Genomic DNA, 24,460 nt, shown 5'->3' on the forward strand with positions numbered 1-24,460 from the left:
TTGCACGCTGGCCACGAACTTATTAAAAAGCTAGTTTCAAAGAATCGATAATGAAAACACAGCTTTCCAGTTCACCACTGAAGTTTCAAACGTTTATTCCAATAAGCACTTTAAAATGGGCACTCTACATTTAAGGTCACAGTAACGAGCAGCACAGACACATGGCAAATAATTAATCAGCTCAGTCAGGGAGAGGGCTCACTGCAAGACAAAAAGCTTCATGCCAGATCGGCAGTTACTAGCTACCACTAGGAAGGTCAGAGCAGCAACTTAACCGATCGGCTAGCAGGACACAACTGCTGTCTCATATAAAAGGAATCGCCCTCGTCACCTCTCTCTGAGACAAATCTTCCCTGAAAGGGTCGGAAGTCTAAGCTACTTAACCGGCCTCGCTAAAAAACCCATACATGTAGAATAATATATTACCTAGCTCAAACAAAATTGAAATTGGTAAAAAGGCCTAAAAAGACCGTGAACGATTCTCATTCGTTCACACAGTGATTAGTGTGTTCGAGACCGCAACAAGCTGTGAATGTCCTGCGATGTTAAGAATCAGCGCCCCTGAAACCGCTGTTATTGTTTATATTATTATACAAGTCGCAATAAATATACCTGGTACTTTCCTCACTCAAATTTGTCAACCGCGAACAGTGCAGCTATGGGAAATTATTCAATAAAATCCAGATCACCTGACGGGACACACTCAGAATATTTTGTTCGTTGATTAATAAGGCCGTGCAGTCGAATATCTTTTCAGGGAAACTATAACGCGAAAAGGCAATCCTAGCGCCCGTCGATTTCGTTTCGATGGCAGCGGAGTGCCAAGTCGGACTCAAAGAATCCGGTAGATTGAATCAAAGCGCACCAATATCTATGCTCTAAAAAAACTCTGCATTCAAACGTTAAAAATAATTACCACTTTGTAGGCCCAACAATTTCCAACTGAGCCGAATTTTTCATCTGCCGTGTATCGGCCTTTTACAAGAGTGTAAATCTGAGCCAAAAACTGGATAATTAAGAAAGATTTTATTCGCCTAAGTTAAAAGCTTTAAAAATTCAAGAAAATTCGTTGCCCGGAAACTGAAATAATATTAATTATTAATTAATTTATTAAATAGACGATTAACTTCGTCGAAAATGAGCGTCGGATTGGGTTTGCTGAATGCGTACAAAATTGTGAAATTCCTTTACGTTATTTCACTCCCATTTTCCATTTTCCCATTTTGCTCCCTTTTCATAATTCTCTCCCATATTCATATTTCACTGCCATTACCATGAAACTTTCGCATATTAATATTTCACTTTCATATTCGTATATTTCACTCAGGTCGTAACATTTTCACTTTCTGAAAGTACTGCATTAGAACCAGATTACTGAAACGTGTAAGGGGATATTTTTTACAGAATTACATAAGAGAAAGATCATAAGATCACATAAAAATGTGATGTGAAAACTTCCAAGCGTATCCGATAAACATATACCTTACGATGGTTTACAGACTGAGCTTCATCTTTACAGTATCAGCCTCGACGCTCATCACTGCTCAGCGCCATAAAATTCTATAATTAACAGAGGGGATCTACATGTTACGCATAGTTGCTCTATTCCTCGTGGCTTTTACCATGAAAATCAGCAAAAAAACTATGATAAGGTAATTTTATTATTTTATTTTATCAGATTAATATGTTCGTATTGGCACTGAGCAATCAGAAAAGTTTTCCTTTTGTCCGATATGAATATAAATGGAAATATCTTGATTATGGACAAATACTTTGCATATTCTTGATATATCCATCCTTCTAGTCATGAATAATATATAAGAACATCGCATTACACTCTGACGAAAAGATTACCATGTAAATTCTTTACAAATTATAAGTTTCCAACGTCTCTTAGTGAAGCCAGCTCCCATGCCTATATCCTGTTTAAAACTTGGATCACAGAGCTGAAGGGTCACCCTTACCAATGCAATATTCTTTGCTTTATGCCATGCTTTCAAAACGGAGTTTGAAATTCACTCACTCGTCGAATCCGTCATTGACATTCATATAACATGTTTGTAAATTGATGCTCGATTATATAATATAATATGGACCAGCGCAAAGGCTTGGCAATTTAAATGGTTCATTTGAAGTTGGGGCGATAGAACATTTAATTATCGTCGTGTCTTGACAATAATTTGCGAGCGCATTGCTATGAATTATCAATCAACTACTCCGACGAGCTGTCGGAGCTGGCATCATCACAAGCACTTGTTATTAATAATGTCTTGAACATCAAGGTTTAATTCATCAACTATAACACAAAAAGAAGCGTAGCGAAGCAGTTTAAGAATAAACAACGAGCAGGGGACATTGCGAGATCATTCTCGTGGTCGCAGGAAACAGAGCGTTTCTCATATTTTATTTTATTTTACATTGTTTTGTATTTATCCATTAATCAACGCTAAGCTTCTGTGCCATCCGCACCACTATGCGTCTCTGCACGACTTCTCTGCCATACGCCTGTCTCTTATACACATCTAGATGTGTATAAGAGACAGGCCATGGACGCTTGTCCCTTTGGCTTGCCATGGACACTAGTCCCTTTGACCTGCCATGTACGCTAGTCCCTTAGGCCTGCCATGGACGCTAGTCCCTTTGGCTTGCCTTGGACACTAGTCCCTTTAGCCTGCCATGGACGCTAGTGTCTTTGACCTGCCACGGACGCTAGTCCCTTTGACCTGCCATGTACGCTAGTCCCTTAGGCCTGCCATGGACGCTAGTCTCTTTGGCTTGCGATGGACACTAGTCCATTTAGCCTGCCATGGACGCTAGTCCCTTAGACCTGCCATGGACGCTTGTCCCTTAGGCTTGCCATGGACACTAGTCCCTTTGACCTGCCATGTACGCTAGTCCCTTAGGCCTGCCATGGACGCTAGTCCCTTTGGCTTGCCATGGACACTACTGCCATCAGCCCCACTATGCGTCTCTGAACTACTTCTCTGCCATACGCCCCACTATGCGTCTCTGCACTACTTCTCTGCCATCAGCCCCACTATAGCGTCTCTGCACTACTTCTCTGCCATCCCCCACATTATGCGTCTCTGCACCACTTCTCTGCCATCCGCCACACTATATATGCGTCTCTGCACTACGTCAAGCGTCTCTCTTCTTGGCACATAGCGTCTCAGTTCGACGCAGAGACGCTATGAATTGTTTCAAGTAACGAGGCATGAAATTTGAAACATTGAAAATCTTCAGTTAAGTTTATCAGTATAACATACGAATATTTAAGCTTGTCATGAACAAACGGTACAGCAAATTTTGTAAGCATCTCTGTCCGTCAAATAAATTATATTTTCATTTATGGACATCATAATTATATTCTTGTTCAACGCGCAAGTTATGTGGTCATCGTCGTGCGTCATATTTACGGCGTTCATCCTCAATAAGTTTGCACAAGATAAATAATGCGGGTTCAGGCTCGCTGTCACGATCAAGTATTGTTGCAAAAAAAAAAAACACAATATTCTGAAAGGGTTCTGATTTTTAGAGTCCACGTTTTAACTCGAAATTAGCCGTTGAAAATTGCAGGGAAAAAATGTTGTTTGACCTTTAATTAGTTATCGGACGGGGTGCTGGGAAGATTTATTCCTATAAAATTTGTGCACTTGCTTCCTCAATTGGTAAGGACGATTATTTTTTATTGAATGACGTCCTCCCACGCTGCGGTTTCCCTGCATCGTCTCTATTGAAATTTCTTTGTCTCAGACTCGGCAATTGCTGGGGTTGTCGCTCATTTAAGGTTTTAATCTGTTGACCTGGGCTTAATCCAGCTTATATTGAACAGTTGCTATTTTATTAACTCATATGAGTCAATGATATAAAAATTTCACGAATGGATTTGAAGTCTCCCACCAGTTTAGCAGTCTTTAGGGAGTATTATGTCCCGCGATTTGTAAAAAATAGGTACTATATAAGTACTTGGTGATTTTCAAACACTTGGCTTGTATGCATGAGATAAATACGTGTATAGAAGAAATCATGCATGTATGGTTGTTTTCAATAGAAAACCGTACAAGATTTCATGTCTGATTTACCTTCTTTGCAAATTCACTCTACACTACAGCGCGATATCCCCACTATATAGTAAGGCATTCTCTATCCTACCAAACCGCATGTTACGAAATGTCAATGTCAAGGAAAATGACGTCAAGCTCCATCGAGATTTTTATTCATGTCAGCCGCTGGTACAAGGACGTCCCAAGCTCGCCTAGCGCGTAAATTAGCGGCTCTATGTCCGCTTTAGGTTCCGGTTGCCGGAGCGAAATAAGCGCCGAAAGAGAATCTTGTAAAATACCTGTCAAGCTAGGGGCGATCGTGGGGCGCGCGTATTTGGTACCTGATGCGTTCGGGACAGACACGGCCGAATCTGAAAAATGCGTTAAAAAATGCCCCCTCCCTTCCCTCCTTATACTGATGGGGAAGAAGGGAGGGGGCATTTGAATCTATGTACGCTATATATATGCAACCTAGTACTACTCTCTTAGTTTTAAGATAAGAGCAAAACATATAAGCTCAATTTTTATGCATAGACACAGGTTTCAACTAGTAACCATTTTGAGATCACGTTTTTCCAAAAAAGGGAAAATCGTTTTCCAAAAAAATAACCTCCAATCGCTACAAGAATATAAATTATTCGAGGTAATATTTCTGTATCATGGCATGTACTTAATATTTTTTTATCATGGCATGTAACTCTCGTCACCCTAAATATCAATCGAGCAAACTGTTCTGCAAGGGCCTCAAAATTCTGCGTCCAGCGATGACAGAAAGAAGTGATCTAAAACTCGTCTAAATTCACGTTGAAAGTAAAGTTCATTTTGACGTTGCTGCTTATGATGGCCATTCCCAGAATCAATCCGTTGAAAATTTACAATTAAAATAAAAAAATGCTTGATAATGATGCTTGACTCATGTACCTGACTCCGGTAAATAACCAAATGATACTACATAGTACACCACAAAGTAACTGAATCCATCCGCGGAACAAACTTACTTACCAAGAGGCCTTGCAGTCTACAACGCGTTAAACTTGTTATTCATGCAGTGCCGACAGCCAGAGCCTGGCCTAATCATAAAAATCCAATCAATTCTTCTAAATGCACAAACTTCAATTCCACAATTTGATCCGCTTTTGCCGAGTTGAAATGAAGATAAGAACCTAAGGCATACGAGCATAAGCCGCTCATATGACAACTGATGCAAAGCATATGCCGCTGAAACCTTCTACGCTGTCGATTGCTGAAATTTTGCATCGTCACATTGCTGTGTTCTCAAAGAAGCGATGTGAAAGTTACATTATCAAACTAAATATTGAAAATGCTTGAAGTTGATGTATAAATTAACAAAATTTCCGTCATAACTGAATTTTTTCCAGCCATACACGTCTTAGTATAAGGAATACAACATAATATAATGAAAAAGCGCGTGTACATGAACAAAATTATGTTACTCCAGTAACTGATGGCAACAGCTATGCCGTTTAATTGACCGCCAGTTCGCCATTTTTCAAGCCGTCGATTCAATCAAATCTAAAGACTGTCATAAGCATGGCAAAAAATAAACTCAGCGATTAATTGATGGTGCGAAAACTCTGTATGGATTATTTTCATGTAGCTAATTTTGTTTCTACATATTTAATGAAGTGTTTTTCCATGAGTATTTTGTTCGTATATTTTGTGACCTGTGTTAATCAAATATGCTTATTTGGGACACTTATCCTTTGTAATGACTTTCAAGGATAATCGTTTTAGAGGTCTCCCTTTTTTTGTTTATTTTTCATTAGATTTTATATTTAGCTAAAATTGTAAGTGTTTGTAATTCAGTCGTTCTCACTGTATATATATATTTATAATGCATCATTTTGCAGCTGCAGGCTGGGCGTCTCCATGTCCGCTATCCCTGATGCTATAACTCCGCTTACTTCGTTCCTAATTCAAGGAGGTAGAGACGCTCGAACCTTTCTGCTACTTTTCATTTTGATCGTTCGAAAGCAGTTGCAGTGTTGTACGAAATCATCGAAACAACTGAAATTCCGAAATTTAAATTTCATAACTCTTAATATCAATTTAAATTAATACAATTCGCACAGGAAACAACGTTTTCCATGCATCGCTGCTGATTCATCAGAATGAACATCGTTATTAATTGTAATTATATTCTCAGTTACCTCGTCCGTCTGTAAAGCATTTTACAGGGACATTTTCTCCCGGTACCTGAACTTTTCAGGTCTCCTCTCTATATGACGTTTATGAGTTATAAAAATTTAAATCTTGTAGATAGGTTCAAGATCTTTATTCGAAACTAAACAATAGAAGATGAACTTCTAAGGTCTACATAAGGAATTTAAAAGCAAAGAAAACGCCAAGAAAATTCACCATATCGATATTGAAAACGTTTCGGAGTCCAGCTCCATCATCAGTTCGACTAAACTAAAAATGAATAAAATCACTTTAAAAGTCAAAATTCAAAGACAGACATAAAACCTAAACAGGACCTAACATTATATCGAAATAAACAGGACTAGTTATGAACAACTTAGTCCTAGGGGTACGACAAGAATATAAAATCCTAGCGATTTACTATTTCCAGTTTTCTTTGCTTTTAAATTCCTTGTGAACTTGCGATATAAGCAGACTAATGATATAAGTACTTATATAAGGTCTACATGTTTCAAGACAGTATTGGCTACCAAACGTCCGTGATATATTCGAGCGCTCGAAATGGGGGGTCTTTTGACTTTTTTGCTCCTACTTCGACAAAAACTCAAAATATTGCCCATATATTAAGAAAATAAACATTATCTTATACATGAATGAATTACCAAAATGATAATGGACGAAAACCTCGATGTAAAAAAATTCTTTTCACAAGACCGACTTTCTGACTTAAAATAATCATTTTAAATTTCTGATCCTCATCATGATAAATGTCAATACAAAGTAATTGCTACACTAGAAAATAATTCATAACTATTTGTGTTCTCAATTAAATGTTTATAGTTTTCCATTTTTACGATTTTGCTCGCGAATATTCGACATTAAGTCTTTATGAAAATAAACACGTCAACTTTATTCAGCACGCGTTCATCAAATAGTCTCACAGTGACTGATTGATATCAATGTGAAATGAAACAGTTATTGCAGTGCACTGACGATTATATCACAGAAACCTTGAAATCAAACTAAATATTTTTGGCAAAATTTTTTTGCAGAGGTTCCATCAGATCTTATCCCAATTAAAGTAAGAACGTAAGGTAGGGGCATCTAGAGTTTCTAAAACACATCATGGGAATTTCATAACTGACTATTAAAAATATTAAAATTCCCATTAATAAATGTAATTTGTGTCTTCACGGGTTTTCTCAAGCTTGCATTTGAACATTTGAGAAACGTTTACTTTTCATTTCAGAAATTCAGCTGAGATGTGGCTGTAGTTATTTAGGCGATCGTTGCATCAAAAACAGACTCATTCCTCCAGAGGGATTCCATTCCTCATCTGTAAAGGTTCTGGAGGAGAAACTCGTCTATTGTTCGCCAGACCATCCAATATTTTGCCAATGAGCTAACCGCTCCCACGAGTAATCGAATGTTTTAAAGATTTAACAGAAGCTCACGTGAGGATATCGAGCTTGTACAAGATGTTTTAATAGAAACGCGATATATTGGAGCCTTTATAAAAGGCGAACGAAGCCTAAAAGGTGTTTGTAGTTCATCCAAATTAAGCTGTCTCTGAAATAAATGAATAACTTACCATAACCGTAAGATGGTAAAAGAAACTGTGAAATACTAACAAAAAAATCAAGGAATTTACAGGGAAATTTATTAATAGCAATTCGTGAAAATATAATACAGAAGAACCACAGGGGAAAAACTGCTATTATACATAGAAAGCAAAGATAATTGAAACAAAAATTGAAGTAGATTTGGAGACCTAGAGTTGAAATCATTTGAAATAATTGATAGAAAATAATTTGTTTATATTATAATTTATCTTTTATCTTTATAAATTATAATGTAAAGAAATTATTTATAAATTATTTCACAGCAAAAGAAACAGATATAACGGCAGTAGCCTGAATGACGGTAGAAAAAATTGAAACCTGATAAAAGTGGTAGTATTTGGCTTACAATTGCGGATGATATTGATACGGATGCATCGTTATGAAGTGTCATACGGATCGTATGACACCCAAAGTTACCCAAAGGGTAAAGTAATTATTTAAATGCTTAGGGCTTGGGCTAGTTTATCACCGTCCCAGCTCATAGAACACTTATTTAATAAGCCTATCAAGAAAATTTTATGCAGAGTATTCATAATAAACTATATTACATTCTTCTGCACAACATTTATCAATTCTAAATATTTTCCAATTCTAAATAAACACATTTCATTTATCAATTCTAAATAAACACCAACCCTGAAAAATGAAAATCTTACCAGGAGCAAAAAAATTAGAGTGCTTGGCATCGCCCCAATACTGATTATTTGTTTTATTATTTGTGCAAACGATGAACGCCCTCGAACTGCAACAATTGATGGTGACGCATCAATAAAACAGGATCACTCACTTAACTAAGTGAGTCAACAGCTTGTTCCCAGGGTGATTGCCATTTTGTAACCCATGAGAAGGCAAGAGAGTACAAAATATGTGTTCATTTTTATGCACCAGCCATTGGCACATCCAATTAGGCAATCATGAGCCGCTTATTTATTTGAGTATAGGTAAGACACGCTCTTTGTTTGAGGTCTGACGCCTTCACCGTTGCAATAGCAGAGTTTTTGTTCCGCTAGATTGATAAAGAAACAACGTCTCGGTGCTGCTGCCGTCAGACCTTTGGATGAGAGACTGTACAAATGTACATGGAAACAAATAATAACCATGGCTGACTTCAAGACGATACAAATAATGATCATGGCTGACTTCAAGACGATACAAATAATATCCATGGCTGACTTCAAGACGATACAAATAATATCCATGGCTGACTTCAAGACGATACAAATAATATCCATGGCTGACTTCACGACGATGCAAATAATGAACATGGCTGACTTCAAGACGATACAAATAAAGACGATGCAAATAATATTCATGGCTGACTTCAAGACGATGCAAATAATGAACATGGCTGACTTCAAGACGATGCAAATTATGACCATGCATTGTTGACTACGAGGCAGGCGCTGAAGGAAAGTCACATTCTAATGAGAATTTTATTAGGTATTTTAGAATGAATGTCTACTATATATTTAACGTATATCAAAGCTTGTTGTCATGCAAGTTTTCAGTATCGGCGCCCAATTCAGGAGGTGTGATTCAAATCTGTGTACTCAGTCGTATGATATTTGAAGTGAAAGTGTGTTAAAAAATCATGAATGGGGATCGTTAATTTTGTTGAATAAATTTTACAATTTTTCCCAACAATGGTACCAATAGCGATACGTACCGTAACTTTTAGGTCTGTTACTTATAGTCTGTTACTTATAGATGAGGCAAACGATGAATAACTAACACGAGTCGATTTAACCTGAGAACCTTTTAACCTGGATTTAACGGGCCGATGTAACCTGGATTTAATCTTTGTTATTGTTTTTTTTTTCACGATAAATTTCAATGATTTCTACTTGGTAGAAGTGATCGCTGCGAGAGGAAAAAGCTTCTACGTAAACCTCTGAGGGGGGTGGGAGGCTATGCTCTCTCTTCTACCAGGCTGTGTACCAGAGTCAATATTTGCTTAGGCTCGGCAGGACAGTCGCTCGTAAATACTGCATTATTTACGTGATCTTGCAGTGCGCATTCTTATTTGCCTTATCTGCATATTTTATTGACCCATTTCATTAGTTTAAGTGAAAAAATGAATAGTTCCACGAAGCAATATATTTAAGCAGAAAATATATAATATAACACGTTGAGTTCAGCACGACCCAAAGAGTTACAGGATCTTTTTTTTTTTTTGACAAATTTCGCAATGTATTTTTTTCAGTTGCGTCTGTCGATGAAAATTTCTGATGGCCGGACTACCTCAGTAAATTTAAAAATCACGGAATAAAGGAAAATTTAGTTTTTCCATCGGAACCTACAAATTTACTAGTATATTTTGAATTATTGGCCTTTTTATTCGCGGACTTGGCCGTTTTTATGCCATCAGGCAGCGCTGGTGGCTCGTGCAGCAATCGTTTGTTAATGTTTGACATAAGAATGTTCCTAATAATTTTTCCTATCAATTGAGATGGTATTTTTAGCGTAACTTTACTACATTGAAAGTTAATTTTATACAGCCCTATTATAATTCGGGTAGTTGATGCGTTAGTTTGAATATACAGATAATTAATTGATCATTTGTACGGAAAGAAGTAATGAATTTCCATCTACGGCCTGCCATTGTCGCTAGTCCATTTGACCTGCAATGGACGCTAGTCCATTTGGCCTGCCATGGAGGCTGTCCCTATGGCCTGCAATGGACGCTAGTCCATTTGGCCTGCCATGGACGCTGTCCCTATGGCCTGCCATGGACGCTAGTCCATTTGGCCTGCCATGGACACTAGTCCATTTGGCCTGCCATGGACGCTAGTCCCATAGGCCTGCCATGGACGCTAGTCCCTTTGGCTTGCCATGGACACTAGTCCCTTTAGCCTGCCATTGACGCTAGTCCCTTTGGCTTGCCATGGACACTAGTCCCTTTAGCCTGCCATGTACGCTAGTCCCTTTAGCCTGCCATGGACGCTAGTCCCTTTGGCTTACCATGGACACTAGTCTCTTTGGCTTGCCATGGACACTAGTCCATTTAGCCTGCCATGGACGCTAGTCCCTTAGACCTGCCATGGACGCTTGTCCCTTAGGCTTGCCATGGACACTAGTCACTTTGACCTGCCATGGAAACTAGTCCCTTTGACCTGCCATGTACGCTAGTCCCTTAGGCCTGCCATGGACGCTAGTCCCTTTGGCTTGCCATGGACACTAGTCCCTTTAGCCTGCCATGGACGCTAGTCTCTTTGACCTGCCACGGACGCTAGTCCCTTTGACCTGCCACGGATGCTAGTCCCTTTGGCCTGCCATGGACGCTAGTCCCTCTGGCCTGCCATGGGCGCTAGTTCCTTTGACCTGCCATGGACGCTAGTCCCTCTGGCTTGCCATGGACGCTAGTCCCTTTGACCTGCCATGGACGCTGTCCCTTTGACCTGCCATGGATGCTAGTTCCTTTGACCTGCCATGGACTCTATCCCTTTGGCCTGCCATGGACGCTGTCCCTTTGGCCTGCCATGGACGCTGTCCCTTTGGCCTTTGGCCCGCCACTCACGAGTCGAGACAAGATGTCGCTCCTCTAATGTTGAGAGCAAAACGACCTCGTCTGCATTAATGGTCGTCTTAAAAATATATGAGGCATAAGTGGCCCTCGAGTAGCTCCGACCGAGGCTTGCTTCACATAGAGCGATGTTCGTGACGGCACTGAGCCCATGCCTGTACTCGGTCTCTTATTTGCTAATGCAGAACATTTATGATCTGTCCTAATCCTAATCTTTATATATCAAGTATTTATTTTTACGTTAAACATTCTTCGTATGTACTTAAGTTCAACAATTCAAGTGTACCAGCTGCCAGGAATAAATAAACATGGATTATTTCAGAAGGTATGGATAAAAAAATTTATAATTTATACGTTTTTTTAATTTAAAGTAATTTATGCTTTACTTATTTCTTGTCATAAACCGTTGGCAAATTTACTCACTATTGGACCAAATGGAGATATAATAACACGCATACATTTTTTTAATCACTTCTTTACGTTGCTTTCGATAGGTCCATGTCAAAAAATTTCATGAATCGGTTACACCCCGCAGTGCCATGAACTATGTGAACCACATAATTTGCTAATTATTGTACAAACGCAAATATTGCTGCCAGTAAATCAGGTAATTTAAATCAACAAATTTTGCATCAACATTCCGATTAAATTTTCAATAATTTTATAAATTTGAGTCGAGAAAAGTTTCGCGACGCCTCAGTGAAGCTAACTGAACGTTAGCTGATGCACTAAGGTAAATTAATGGAACATAATGTCCAGGATAGTGAAATACTTCTTGCTGGTAGCACCAACACACCTTTGTGCCGAGTCAAACTTTGCCAGGATGAACTAAAAAAGAGCCAAAAAGTGCATCGCTATTTGGATTAAATCTCACGCACATTTCAGTGAGTGTGTTCTTGTTGCCGCTTCAAAGGATCCTCCGCGGCGCCAAAGTTTGCACCTCTTGCGACCGCAGATGAACAAAGTTTAGCGCTCGTCTGCTCATTGGCGCTAATCCTTCATCAAAGTCTTGCTGTTCATCCCTCAACGCCTGATTAATCTGCAATTTAAATCGAATTAGTATAACATGAATTTACACCAAGAGGCTGATGAATGCTGGGTAAAGAATGTTCTTGTTTCGTGAAGCAGCGGCCTGCTGAAGGAGATGCACTGCTAAAATGTTTACCACGTTGTCCCAAAAAGACCTCAACCTGGGAGTTTTTTCTATTGGTCAATGAAATAAATAACTTAGCCTTAAAACTCAACAACTACATTGAATCATCAAGATTTATTCTTCTACCTTACTTTATTTTCTACTTTATACATAACACTCACCGTTAACTCAAGACGCTAACGTAGTATAATTCCTTGGTAAGATAGAAGTCTTTACACCATTTTCGTCAAAGGCAACGAATGGACTCAACGAACTCGAATATTAGTCAGAGAAAACTGAAAATATTTCGAGTGTTGTTGCCAGACCTAATTAGTTATCGATCGCTAGTGACGTCACTTAACTGAATTAACTGACGCCGCTTTCATTTATTGGCGGGGATGGAATACGAGAACCATCGTGCCATATCATCTATACGTTGGTATTCTATGTTGTGAAAATAATATAGAGTCGCACGACGAATTGAAATGAACACTTGTTTTAAAATCATGTGTAAGCGAATTTCTGTCGCACTAGGAGACGAAAGTTAGGAAGTCTAGGTATCGCTAGTCGACATTCACTCTCACGTCTACGACAAATGATCGTTGATGATCGTTAATTGCTTGTTTGGAGCTCAGAATAACAGTTCCGGCTGTGCAGTGCGTATCCAAGCTAATGGTTGCAGCAATAAATGATAGCATGAAGATTACCCGTGCATCGGTCTCTAATTTCGAAGAGATCGTTTATCAGCAGTGTGCGAGATTGTAACTTTATGCAAGTGATGAAATTCGAGTGGCAGGGAAAACAATTATGTCTTTTAAATGATGCCGGTGAACCCAACTTTATTGAACAGCTTGTCCGGTTCCTAGGCTATGCACTTGAGCTTTTGGTAATGCTTAAATAGAAATAAAATTGATAATTTTGGAGTGATTATACTGAAAGCTCCGCATAACAGTAGTGTGTGACATGCATCAGGAGTTTAAAAGTTGTTGGCAATTGTTCGTTCTCTCAAGAAAAATATTAATTTTAAACCTATTTCAGAATTCAAATTTTTGATTGAAAAAGGGAATTATCTTGCTAATATTTGATTCTCAAAAAGAATGATTAAAATACCCACAGGAACACTCGTAATTCCCTCTTGACACTGGCCATGTGAGTAAAAGCTCTGGAATATCAAAATAAATAATCGTCTACCTGCTATTAAAACTCGAAAATATATGTCTTACAGGTAAGGAAAATTCCCATCTAGGGAAGATTTCCAAACGATGAAGAGTTAAAAATCGGGCGGGAGTAATTTAGCAGCGGTGGAGCAGCAGCAAATTTGGCAAGGTTGCGCCCCTTGTTTTTCCAGACAGGCAATCAAGAGTAGACGTTATATAAAGTGCAGCTGAGCCGCCGCTCCAGCATCTATGATGAGATTCATGACTTTAGAGATAAAATATATTATCTCGTGCATTACTATGCAACGAACTAGATTAACACTCTCAAATGAGGATGTTCTCATTATACTTCAAACTAGGAATATTAAAATAACGTACCTTAAAGGCAAGCCAAGTGCCTAAGCCGTTGATACAATAATTTTAATTTCAATATAATAATGATTCGTGTTGTGCCTCATAATCTATATTGTTGATATATTTTTCCGAAAGAATCCTCCTTATAATTGCAATTTTTTGTGGTATTTCAATTAATTTACTCTTCTACATGTGAAGCATTTATTAACAGAACTAGTATAATTTAGGCTCATTTTTGGTTTGGGCTCATTCGGATCTGCATGCGAATTTAGCCGATTGGATATCATCCCATGAATGATTGAAGCCTTGCTGGAGATTAATGATGCCTTCCTTTAATTAAATATGAACATTACCTTCTCTTATGAATGAATGCTGCTTTCCATTAGGAATGAATGTTGCCTTCCTACGCGCAAAAACGACTTGTAGATATTTAACGATACAACGATGAACCTCTGTAATTGCCTCTAGCAGAGCAATCGAATTCATCGGCCTCATCGATGTAATTTGAGTCGCTGATTTAGTCAGTCCCAAATGGAGACCAATCGCAGCGCTAGAGCTATTAGGTAGCGGATAAAAAACATGCCATCTTTCTTCGCTTTGTATTTCCGGGCGCTTGAAAAGCTTGGCCAGATTCGGATATTGCGGCATCATAGCAGGGCTTCTGGCCTCTCTGCAGGAGTGTCGTCACAAAATTCTGGCTTACGAGCAGTTCTGCATGATCTCTTAAATGAAGTTTTTTTTATATTAGAGAAATGTTGTTTGATGATGAATGTTAAGCGCATTTTTAGTTATTTTTTCGAATTAGAGAAATAACGTTTGATGATTATTGTTGAGCGTATTTTCTGAAGCGAAAAATATTTTCGGCATTTATTCTAGTAACAGTCGTTGAAGGGCAGATTTGTGTTTACAATGCTTTAGTAGGAAGAAAATTTATTAATTTTGAATCAACCCTAAATTTGAATCAACCCTTACAACCCACAAAATATTTGCACACTTAACAAAAATACCTTGATTTTACTGTCATATATACGTGGGAATTATCACACTGGGTGCAAGAAAACATCGTATAACAATTTTGAAGGACATCATTATTCCCAAAAAGATATAATGCATCCAGAGATGTTCTGAATAATTCCATGAGTGGGAAGATCTGTGAACGCTGACGTCATTCATTGTGAACACAAAAGACACGCACGTTACACAATACAACACGCACGACAGGAACGCCTGTGCGTGACGCAACATAACGAATGCAGAAACAAACCAACAAAGGCGATCACATGCCAATAAAGAACGGGTTCTGCTGTATGGAATAATGTAAATAGATTCAAATACCAGATGTAAGTTGAAAAGTTTCTAACGAAGCAAACCTTTTTTTGATCACTTGTAATGATTGTGTAGTTAAGTTTGAAGTTACTGGCGCATGTGAAGCCGATGGATTCAAATTACTATTTTTTTTGATAAAATACGAACAAGTTTTTATGTTTTACATTTTGAGCTGCACAAAATTAATTATCACTCGTACTTGCTGAGTATAAATGAAGCAAATACACTCAAATATTTGCCAATCATAATTTGGTGGCGTCGGTTGCATGGACATGGGAGAGTGCGACGACATAAGCGACTTACAAAGACAAAAATTTCCCAGCCAAAATCTGTGTGTGGCCCCCAATTTGGGCGCTAAGCTGACAGCAACTACAAAATAACAAAATTTTCATTCGGTTTTGTGATGATTTTTCTCTGAGATATGAAGCACTAAAAGAAAATCATTTTAGTTTAGTCGAGGATGTTTCTACGTAGTTGTTTCATTTTATGTTATGAAAGGAACAAAGGAATTTTTTTTGGTTTATTTGTAAAGAAACACACTGCAGGTACCAATCACAATCGTATTTTTATGGAGTGATCCTGCGGATGCGAATAAAATTATTTGACCATTATATATCACTCCCGGTGGGAATAATGATTGTTGTATTTTTCATTTATGGAGTTATGGATCCATTTCGCTTACGCTTCTTCAGACTCGCTTGAGGTTTCATTCGCTTAGAATAGGAGTTCGTATTAGTAGAAACAGGTTTCCATTTATGAATTTTCATTTGATTTTGGATTTGAGAAAGAAACTAAATTTTATTTAGCAAGCAAACAATCAGTGACGGATTCAAGATAATGGCGACTAAACTCCAACTCATTTAACTTGTTCTGCCACACAAGCCCCTCGTTTGTTTATTTGACAACAGGGTCTATGAGATATAAAATAATGTCTATATATGAGATCAAAAAAGAGCCTCTGAGATCTGCGTCTTCAATTTTACAGTAGCAGTCAAAAAATCCGTTTCATAAGGATTATTGACGAAAGCTATGTAATGAAATTTTTAGTTGCCCGCATCTTGTTATTAGCAAAAATTTTCATTAAAACCTAATTGCTACTAGGATAATGCTTGGAACTGTTTTATCAAAACGACAATGAGTGAGTGCAAATAAATGCTGTCGATAGCGACATGTTCAAATCGAGTGCGTCGTCGAGTTTATAAAGTTCTGGGCTGCCTTCTTGGCTATATCACTTATTATATATACAAGGACATTGCGGACAAGGATATATTGTATAGACAAGGATATCGAGTACAAGGATATTGTGTATAGACAATGATGCTTGCACCTGCCGAATTATTTGAATTATCAGTTACGGTTTATGAGAATGTAGGCCTTTAATATTAAATGCCACACTATCAGCGCTTGCTCGCGACGAATAAGAATGTTAAATGCGTGGGATTTTCACATCCATTACTAATTAGATTTGTTTTAGTTAGCTGGTAACGCGGACCACTAGAAGGTCTATAATTCATGACTTTGAAGAATCCGACAGCACTTGACGCCAGCCGTATTTTCACGTGTTAACCTGACATGTGGCGGCTCTCGCTTGTTTAATAGCAGGAACAGAATTTTGTATTGTGATCAGCCTTGCTGAGCGAGATCAAACAGGACTCTAATTACCTTCAACGCCCAGATCAGGATTTTCTGCTTCACTTTAAGCAATAATTTGATCTTATTAACTTATCATATTCGAAATTTGGATATCAGCATCAAATTTCGGGGACTAAATATTAACTTAAGGAAATTTAGCTAATTTCTGGCATGATATAATGCATGAACAACGGAATGCTAATTTGTAGTTAGTGCGCCATAAAATATTAGCACGCAAGGTTAATTAAATAACTCCCTAGCTGCTTCTGTGACCGAACTCTGATGCAGGTTTGTTACCGGATTGCATCTTAGACAAATATTAACTATAAAATAGCTAACAGTAAGAAGTATAATATGTACTCTTACGAGAATATTAACTTGATTCCTAATAATCTGCAATAAACCTATTCATTTACATATACCCAGATTTAATCTGAAACATGCGACATCCTGCATGCGTTCGGGGAAAATTTTGCTTTATGGAAATTATTACGAATTATGGAGTCTGTAAGAAGTGCGTAACGCTGTGCGATTTCAGGTTCAAATGGAGTCTATTTATCTACCATTAAAATCGCATTTCGATAAGATCGTAAAGTCCATCATTAATTTTTTCCTAATATTTACCAAAGTGAAAGATTTTGATGCGATATTTTAAATATTCATTCCGACAAAGCCTTCCAACCAAAATAATAAATGTGACCAATCTTTTTCATGCGGATTTTTTTAATCGATAATGGCATCCATGAACAAGCGTAGAAAAAAATACCAGTATACACAGATGAAGGCTTCAATGTATTTTTACTTGAGGTGACGGCACAACACATCATGCAAGGTAAATTGCGAATTATAGTGTGAAATTTTACGGCATTCAACCACAACCAAACATTATTTTCATTTCAGCTTGATCCGGTACCTTATCGCCATAATTTCGTCAAAGATAATGATAATGATAATAGTAGGAATATTAATATTAGTAATATAATAATAATAATAATAATAATAATAATAATAATAATATATAATAATAATAATAATATTCAATGACGGAAGTGGTGGGAACATAGAAGATTTTGAAAATACGTACCCAAAGAAGGCTAAAAAAATCAGTAGCATTCAAAGTTCCAATAATCATCTATAGCAATAAAACATTATGTGAGTTTCACACATAATGAATTAGTTTCAATGAGAAAGAATTAAAAGTTATTCGTTGAATGTGATTGAAAATTCCGATGTCGAAAACAAAGAACGAAAATTAATGAGTTCTTGAACGAGAAGCGATCATTTTCAACTGGAGAAATTCCAGAGCGAGGTTCATTAATTTGGGTTAGAGAGTCAAGCATTTTGTTTGTTTATATTCTTTATATTTTACAGGAGGAAATTATTTTGTTGTCCTTGAAATTATATTGCAGTTTTATTTCAATTACTGCTTCAACTGTGAAACAAGTTATGATATCTGTAAATAATGTTACCAGGTATATATGATTAAATTGGGGATTTTAAGAGAATATATATATATATAGAGAGAGAGACGTTTCCTATCGTCTCATAGATTTTAAAGTTGGGTAAATCGGAGTGATTACTCCACCAATTTTACGTTACGTTCAGGTTCAGGTTCAAGATACCGGTATTCGTTACTTATCGTTTTGTCAGGTGGTCTGCCGAGTGGCATTTGATTTGGCACGTGAATAAGGTTCTCTTTTTGGACAGGTTCGGCAAAATATAGTACAGAGAGAGGGTGTAATGAAACACTGATACATTTCATATTAAATTGAGAAATTTCAAGTTCACATCCTACGTTAATAACATCTCTAGTATATAGGTAAATGAAAAAGGCGAGCTGAAACATAATCAAAAGTGAGAACCTATCAGTTTACATACGTTGATCAATTGCTGTTCCGTTGAGCCGTACGACCGTTGCAAACGACCGTATTGTACACGCACACTATGCGGCCGTAGGTTGAGCGGCCGTACCGCTGCTGTATTCTCGCATCCGTTTTCACAGTTGCTCTTTCTTCCTGGCCGTATTTCCCGCGCTATAGTGATGTCTCGCGGGCGGTCTAACCGTAGAATTTATAACGACCGTACTTCGCTTGATGCTATGCCCGTCACGTTTTCTTCTGATGAGAGTTGTGACCGTACTATTGATGACCGTTCAGATGATAATTTGTGGTGTAGAGCTCGAAACTTAGATCTTCTGATGACGTGCGATATAATTGTTGTACAACTCGGGGCCCTCTCGCATTGTCTCACGGCTGAGTCGCAGCCGTAGTGTTGATGTTGATTTTCTTGACGTGCTCACCGGACTCGTAGACGTGAATAAGGTTCTCTTTTTGGACAGGTTCGGCAAAATATAGTACAGAGAGAGGGTGTAATGAAACACTGATACATTTCATATTAAATTGAGAAATTTCAAGTTCACATCCTACGTTAATAACATCTCTAGTATATAGGTAAATGAAAAAGGCGAGCTGAAACATAATCAAAAGTGAGAACCTATCAGTTTACATACGTTGATCAATTGCTGTTCCGTTGAGCCGTACGACCGTTGCAAACGACCGTATTGTACACGCACACTATGCGGCCGTAGGTTGAGCGGCCGTACCGCTGCTGTATTCTCGCATCCGTTTTCACAGTTGCTCTTTCTTCCTGGCCGTATTTCCCGCGCTATAGTGATGTCTCGCGGGCGGTCTAACCGTAGAATTTATAACGACCGTACTTCGCTTGATGCTATGCCCGTCACGTTTTCTTCTGATGAGAGTTGTGACCGTACTATTGATGACCGTACAGATGATAATTTGTGGTGTAGAGCTCGAAACTTAGATCTTCTGATGACGTGCGATATAATTGTTGTACAACTCGGGGCCCTCTCGCATTGTCTCACGGCTGAGTCGCAGCCGTAGTGTTGATGTTGATTTTCTTGACGTGCTCACCGGACTCGTAGCTGCCTCGATAGTCTAGGTTTCTCGCAAATCGCGACCGTCAATGTTCGAAAACGGTAACACCGCGGCCTCACGTCCGCAGCCGTTTGTACGTCCGCCAGCTGCAGACCGTACGTACGTGACGGTCTCCGTCGTAGAACCAACAAAACTGGCGCGAAATCTGAGGTCCTTATATACGCTAGAGTCGCGCACACTTAAGCCTAACCCTCGAATTCCTTCGAATGGAATGTCCCTCGCAACGCTGAGCGCCAACCTTTCAATGTAAACAACCTTTCCCACGGTCTTCGCCGCATTATTAGCATTCTTAACATCTATGCATAATACATGTTCAGTATTACCTACTGTCAATATTACCTACTTTATTCATATAGGCATATACTAATCCAGGTATAATAATAATTTTGAAAAAATTTATATTAATGAATATTAAAGACTTTATGTATTACAAATGAATATTTTAATGTGAAGAGGCTTCGATGGGAAAAATGTAGTAGAATACATAAAAAAATGTGTGATTATTATTAGTATTATACTTAGCTTACATATACAATTCTTATAGCCTATATTTACAATAAAGTATTCAGACACGCGGCGTGATAATGTACAATGTTTGATGAATGGAATCAGTTTAAAGTTCATGAATGTGCAAAAATTGTAAACAAATTGATGTGAAGTCTTTTAAATTAATTAAAGAGTACTGAAATGTGTTTGAAGTTGTACAAAAAATATCTGAATGATATGGCTGTTCGATGGTAAACATTATAGTCAAATTTAATTTTTAAATGATATCTGTGTAAACTGACGAAAAATCTGGACATACAATATGTATGTATATTCATGTATTCTGAAATGTAACAAGAATATGTAGGAAAATTTAAAAATTTACTATGAGTTAGAAATTGAGGAATGCATAGAAAATTTATGGAAAAGGCATTAGGAGCCATTAAAACTTTGATTTAAATTTGTGGTAACTATAGAAAATGTATAGAAATGTGCAACAAAGTAATAATAACAAATGCAAAATCTACTCGATGAAGCTCTAGATAACTAGCGACGACATTTGTTTATAAAACACGACGATGCGATCCACGATAGTAAAGATGGCGACAAACAATCACACACAAAACCTGATGCACGTACTAGAATTACCTGAAATTAGTTCTCCTTACTGAAATTAGGCTCTTCAAACATTTATTAAGAAAAAAATTTTGCCAATGATCTAGAAGACCTAGTATATGGGCCATTCACACGTATGTTACGATGAATAATGTTCTCAGCGTTTTTTTAATGTTTCACGAGCCAATCTCCCAGGGTTCAAAAGTGTCCCAAAGTTTCTACAGCGCGTGATATTTTTCATTAAAAGAGCGACATAAAATAGCATAGTTACAAAATTATAAACTACATATTGCATAATCTGTTCGACCGAAAAGATGTTGCTGCTGGTTTGCAATTGACTTGAAAAGTTCGGTAAGAACGTTAACCGTTAGTTAGAATAATTTTCTTCAAAACGTCTGTGCTGAAAAGGTTTATATTGCAAACATTTTACACTGTTCCCTTTAAATTATGATATTATTCTGTTCGCATAAAAACAATTGAAATAAATAATTAAAACAATGTGCTTCTTTGTTACATGAATTGTACTTATATTACTAACATTGTTAATTATGTATTAACATCACTAGAAGAAGAAACATTGTTTACATTGTTTAATAATAATAAGGTTATAATCATCATTACTTAGAGGTAACCCATCATTACCCATTACCTCCTATTACACAGAGTTAAAAGCAGAGTTCTAATCAATGAGTGTGTACAGTTACTCTTAATCACATTCTAGATATGGGAATATTACGGCTCACGCTGGCAGGACGGAGTGTAGTTATGATGACCTGATATAGTGGTGGTCACGAGAGCTTTGACGTCACGGTATCCACACATCACCAGATGTTATAATTTCATTAATGTTCTACAAAAATAAGAGATGTCATTTACAGCAAGAGTACCAGCTCGTCAACTTACAGCGACTGATTTGTATTACAGTGTAAAGGAAATAGTATTTCAATTAAGGGATGAACGAGCGAGTAAATAGTGATAATTCTAATGGAAAGTGTCGACAAAAATTATGTCTATGTATCATAGAAAATATTCTTACCATAAAACGTGAGCATTAAATCAGAACTTTTTCTATGCTCACATGCATTGTACTGAGTAAAAAGCGTAACGAATTGAAAGGTCATTCAAACATAAACTATTGAGGACCACATACTTCCCTTGTAAGTAAAGATCTTGAGAATAAATAATTTTTCATGTTAGCTTCTCCCAGGCCTCATGTTTACGTTGCACTTATGTTTAAAATGTCTTCATATTTTTATTTGTGTCATCTTGACTCAAAAACCCCATCAGAAGCTGCATCGTTTATATACACTCTTTTGTGACACATTCTACTCATAATACGCATTCGTATTTCCATGCAAGGTGTTGATAAGTGAGGTGCCCAAAATGTTCTCCAGAGGAGAAACATATTTCTAAAGATCAAGGCCGACTAGGAGTATATGAACGTGTATTGCAGCTCCTGAAAGTCGTGTTCGACAACCTCCATATGTTCTGTCGTATGAGGGCATTTCTCCAGCAGCACTTTAATCAAGGGAAATGTCGTTGCCTGTAGCTCTCGTTAATGAATGCTGCCGCACATCTGTTGGTGTAGTTACTGACTATTCTGCCATATAACTGATCAATTGCACGAATAAAGAGCGTTAGGCCTACATATTACACTATTAACTTTGATAAATATTCAAAATTTTTGTGAACTGATTAATGAGTTCTATATATAATGTTGTAAATAGATTTGCTGTTTAAACATCAGCCATTCCTAAAATAAATTTAAATTCTTGTAAGCCTTCATTTCTATCAATACGGTATGCACTGCATTTTCTCAAAAAATATTTACACACCTTATAATTTTGGACACACACTGTGATTCCCGATATCTTCATTTGTTCTTGTGGCCACCATGGGTTGTGAAGATCGACATTTCGAACCTGTATGAGAGCATGGCTTTTCCTGGCGCTGTTTCTGTCAGAACGCGAGTGTTCCTCGAGTGCGTTATGCTATTTTGCTTTCAATATGGCGCCCTAAAAACTTCATCCTCGAGCGTCATCTGTTTTGTGGGCAATCGTCGTGTCAGGCGCCGAACGTGAGGCTGACTGCGGAGTATTGCTTTTGCAGGCGTTTTGTTCATCCTCTTTCCAGCACGCGCGCGAAAGCAGGATTTTCATCGTGGCTCTGTAGGACTGAACAAAAGTGCTAGAATTTATTAAATTCTCGAATAACCGTCTACCAAGACATTTATGCTTCTTATATGTTATTGACATTCTATTTATAACAATTCATGGTTTAACATAAAATTAAAAGTGTTTGGAACAAATGATGTTCGTTCATTTGAATCCAATTTCACAATAAAAAAAATTTAATTGAAAAGTTTTTAATGGAATACAAAATTATTGTTGAAGAATTGTCTTCAAAAATTGTTGTATGAATGGCATTTCTAATTAATATTGAAAAAACCTTAGAAAGTCATTTAATCTCGTAGCCCGAGACGAACCTGCATGTACTGATCTGCTTCAATATATACCATCGAATTATAATTTTACTCTGAACTAGAAACTAGTCATTTGTTGATCAGGCCAAGAGAGTCATGGATGCAGCCGTAACATTATTAGGCATTAACACAAATATTTAGTACAGATATAAATAAATGATAATTTGAAATTATCCACAAGACCAAAAATAAGCACTCCAATGAATTCAAGCGTTTTGGATACATTGGTTCACACTGTTTATATATACGCCTATAAACTAGACGATTAAGCTTCGCCTACCGGCGCGCTCGGAAATGTACAACAGTTTGTGCTGAAGTCCTAGAAATTCCGTGAAGAAATTACCGTAGCAGTTGAATTGCGCCTGATCCATCACTGCTGCACGCCTGCAGCATAATTAAACTCGAGCTCCTCCAGTCGCACTGGCAGCTTTTTCGACTTGCCTGAGTTGCGCATTTATTAGAGCGGGACAAAATTGTCCCACGGCGCATGCGTGGGAAGGACGCGAAAGAATCACGGGAAAGTATAAAATTAAATATTTTTAAAACGGTTTCCCGATGCCAAGACTCGGCGTATCGCAGTGGAAGCTCGGCCTTGAAGTGCATGCGTGAGCTGCATGTATATTGTATGCTTGGTAGGCCAACACATAGGAATATTCGTATTGATGTATCCAGTATATATATGACGAAATTATCAAAATTGAAACAGTGCACTATTACTTTCAAAATATCTTTCAATGCTAAAAAGTAGAGTGAAATTTTAGAGAGACTTTCGAGTTTTAAACATAGCAAAGGATTTGTAAATTTATTGAAGACATTTTCATAGGATCACTGCAGAGACCATTAGACATAAGTATCGTTAAATTCATTCGCATAGCTCGTATAAAGTCAGAAATATTTTAACAGACTGACAAAAAACATAAGATAGCCATTTAAGTGTGCAGATATTTGTTCGAGGCTGTCGAATGACAGCT

At 37.6% G+C, this 24,460-nt stretch overlaps 1 protein-coding gene across 1 annotated transcript in view; it reads left to right on the forward strand.

Annotated features, from left to right (window-relative positions):
- The window catches only part of LOC108679990 (prothoracicostatic peptides), a 66,314-nt gene that overhangs the window by 30,734 nt on the left and 11,120 nt on the right, over nucleotides 1–24,460 (forward strand). The gene's annotated exons all lie outside the window — the stretch shown is intronic.

The sequence above is a fragment of the Hyalella azteca genome, unplaced genomic scaffold, assembly GCF_000764305.2.
Source record: "Hyalella azteca isolate HAZT.00-mixed unplaced genomic scaffold, Hazt_2.0.2 contig14244, whole genome shotgun sequence".
NCBI classification, from domain to species: domain Eukaryota; kingdom Metazoa; phylum Arthropoda; class Malacostraca; order Amphipoda; family Hyalellidae; genus Hyalella; species Hyalella azteca.